Here is a 3,847-nt window from a genome sequence, read left to right on the forward strand (position 1 = left end):
GGTCTCCTTCACACGCTACCCTTTGAAACTCCATTTTCTTAGTTTTCCCTGTTCCCGATCCACCCCTCAATCCGACCAACTACCGGCCCCAGCTCCGGGGCGAGCACCCTGTCCGATACTGCAGGACTGTCACCTCTTAGCGTGTGCCTTCACCCCGCTCCCCTACTTTTCTGTCCCTGCTAGGCGCCCAGCCTCACAGCCAGGCAGCTTCTTCCTCCCCTCCCCTTCCGATCTGATCCCGACAACCTCCAGGGTCTTCAACCCCCGTGGCCTCAGCCTCTCGGCTCCCAGGCTCTCAGCGGCAGTCTTGTAACCTCAGAGTCCAGACGCCTGGCCAGAATGCCAGGTCCCAGTCCCAGAGCCTAAACCCTTACGCCGAGCCCCTAGCCTTGAGTTCCTGGCCCTGGGCCTGCCGCCGCCTNAAAAACTTGAGGGCGGAGGGCCTCACGGAGCTGCTCGTTGGGGCTGGGGTGCAGTTACTCTCCGTTATTTTTAGGTGCTGAGTCACAGCTCCTGGCATCCGGGTTTGGGGCTAGCGGGCTGGGCTAGGGGGGCTATTAATAGAGCTGAGGCACAGCCCCGACCCAGTTCAGTTTGGAAGCACAGAGAGCAAGGAGCCTCCCTCTGTCACTATGCCCTGTGGAGATGTCGTGGACTGAGGCGGTAGCTGGACCAGTACTTCTCTGGCTACCAGTATCTCAGCCTGATGTCTCTACCTTGGAACTCTTGAGGGAAGGCCCACAGTGATACTTCTGAGCATAGCTCTCCCCTAAGTGTGCCATGGCTTGGAGTCCTGCCACAACGAAGCTCCTGTTGTACTAGCTGAGTGAGGAGATGCGTCCCAAGTAGGGCAGTTATTGTGGCTAAAGCCTTGGCCTGCCTGGACCTACTCTTGGGCTGGAATACTAGGTCATGCGGAAGAAAAGCTGTGGATTTCTGGTCCCCGAAGGCCCTCATAGGGATGGGGCGTTTCCGGACGGTCCTCAGAGAGGGGGCGTAGAGCCGAGAATTTGCTAGCCACAAACCAGACACAGCACTAGAAAGCTGCTGAATTCTGTTTACCACCTGCCGATTCTCCTTTTTATGTCTTTCCCTCTTGTTGGACTCTGTCCCTACTCACAGGGGTCAACAGACCTCAGGATCTCTCCCAACTCCATGGAGGAACCTAATTCAGGAAAGCCACTGAGAAACTTGTCTCCACCAAGATATGAATGATCGTTTATGCATATTGTCATCTCAATGGAGACGTTCCCGTGGGCTAAAGTAAGAATTCCCTAATCTGTACACTGGGAATGGTGGGAAAATCTTTTTTTTCTCTTCATAGTTTACTGTCAAGTTGGTTTCCATATAACACCCAGTGTTCATCCCAACAAGTGCCCTCCTCCATGCCCATCACCCCCCTTCCCCTCTCCCCCGCCCTCATCAAATCTTGATACTTTACTGGACTAATCACCAAAATTATTCCCACCCACGCCCAGTGTGCTAGAATTCCCATTCACCGAGGATGCACACCCACAGCAATGTCCCCTATTTACAAACCAGAAACTTCTACCTTCAAGTGACCCAGATCTCCAGCTCCCAGGTGAAACCAGAGGGCTTACGGACAAAGTTGATTGCTTCTCCACGCACAAAATCCGTCCAATTTGTAAACAGCTCTGACTTCAAGAGTGACCCTAGATCATTAGCAGCAGGCCAGTTGGGTCAATTTGCTTAGGGCCCCAGTGAGACGGTGGCTGACATGAGAAATGGTCTCTCTCTTCCTCCCAAATCCCCTTGCTTACTCCTTGGTGGCTTCAGTCTGCACCGGCCGCCTGGTTGCCTAGCAACTGCAGCCGCCGGCAGGGGCGTGGGGCTGCTTTCGGCCTGTAGGGGGCGCCTGTCCCCCTGGGGCCTCAGGCTGGAGCTCTAGCAGTTTCGAGGGTGTGCCAAGTGTCAAAGCATCTCAGGGCTGTCAGAGTCCTCCCAGCCTCGCCAACCCAGTCCAGTCTGAGTCCCTCTGGAGTGAGTGGGGAGAAGCTCACTATGATTCTAAAGGGATTTTACTCATATTCATTAAAAATGAAAAGATGAAAGAGAGAGGGTGGGGGAGAGAAAGCGAGAGGGGGAGACAGAGTGAGCTTAAGGAAGCAAGTGCAAGCTAGAGACCAAAAGAGAGAGCGAGAGCCCGATGGAGAGCAAAAGAGAGTGAGGAGAGTGAGAGAGAGAGAGCGAGTGAGAGAGAGAGAGAGAGAATCAGTCAGTAGGGATGGAGCATGGGAAGGGCAGTTTGACCCTCTCCATTCTCTCCAGGCTTAGCAAGGCTTATTCCTCGATCAGAACAGTTCAGAGGGCCCAGGCTATAGGGGGCTTTTTCCCTGAGCCACTTTTAGGATGTGGAAAAAAGAGCCTAGCACTCTATATTGTCAAACTGCTGGGCATATATATAAAAGCTTCAAGCTCCTAGGTTACCAGCCTAGCCTAGACTTGGTCAAGTGTACCAGGGAATGTGCTACGTGTTTTACATTTAATCCTCGCACACAAAAAACACACCTATGATTATATCCATTTCACAGGTAGATCAACTGAAGCTCAGAGAAGTCATGTTCAAGGTCACACAGCTAGTGACTGTGTTGGGTCTGAGTGACCACAGTGTGCCAGGGTCTAAGAGTCTAGAAAGAAAGCAAGACACCTCTCTCTTTTCACTACCTAATGAACATCTAATCACCTTTCAAGACCAAACTAAAAATGTCATCTTCTTTGTGAAACTTTTCTTAAGTCCTCCCCCCACAAGTAGAGCTGATAACTTGGATTTCTGCACACTCCTCTGAGACAGTACTTTGCACAGGTACTGTGATGACCTGCTTCCACATTTCCAGTTCTCTAACTTTGAGCACCTCAGTGACAGGGTCTGTTGACTAGTCATCTCCATCTGGATGTCTAATAGACATCTCAAACTCAACATGTCCAAATCTGGTATCTGATCTTTCCCCCCAGAATGACGACTCCTAACGCTGTCCCCATCTCAGTCAATGGCAGTTTCACCTTTCCAGTTGCTCTGGCCCAAAGACCTTGGAACCACACCTCATATCCATTCCGTCAGCAAATCCTAGTGACTCTCTCCTCAAAACACAGGTCCCCGTGAAATCTTTCATAAGCTGAAATGGCAAAAAAAAAAAAAAAGCAATTACCATTAATGTAGTATATATGCTGCTGAAGTGAGCACAATTACCATTAATGTATATGCGAAAATTGGGGGGGGGTAGCATTCCCAGACCCAAACAATAACCTTTCTTAGGCTCTTCTGATACCTTAGGTCACATCTTGCTAATGATTGCACAGAATAAAAGGACAAAAAAAAAAAACAGAGAGAGCACAGATGCGCACAGACACAGTTCAAAGCTATGGCCGCCTGATGCTGAGATGCTGAGTGGAGGTCTCCAGGAAGGAGCTTAGCCAGGCTGTTCTTGCTGCTGCCTCTATAACTGCTTGCTGCAAAACAAAAACTGAATGCCATTTTCACTTTTTTTTTTTTAACAAGCAAAAATCCTCTTTGGATTTCTTTCAGTTAGTGAAAACAGGTACCATTGCAGGTCTTTCATAAAAGCAAAGTGGTATAATGCAAACGTTTGAAAAGTGGAGGATACCTGTACATCCAGAATCCAACACTTACAGCGCTACCACCCGGGTCCAAACCACCATTATCTCTCCCCTGAATCACTGCAGAAGCCTCCTGACTGGTCTCACTGCTTCCACCCTAGCCCTCTGTGGCCTCTTCTCCACACAGAAGCCAGAGTGATCTCGCTAAACTCAAGTCAGATCTTGTCAGTTCTCTGCTCAAAAGCCTCCAATGGCTCCACATTTCTTTCAG

This window comes from Crocuta crocuta, unplaced genomic scaffold (genome assembly GCF_008692635.1).
Source record: "Crocuta crocuta isolate KB4526 unplaced genomic scaffold, BGI_CrCroc_1.0 scaffold394, whole genome shotgun sequence".
Taxonomy (NCBI): domain Eukaryota; kingdom Metazoa; phylum Chordata; class Mammalia; order Carnivora; family Hyaenidae; genus Crocuta; species Crocuta crocuta.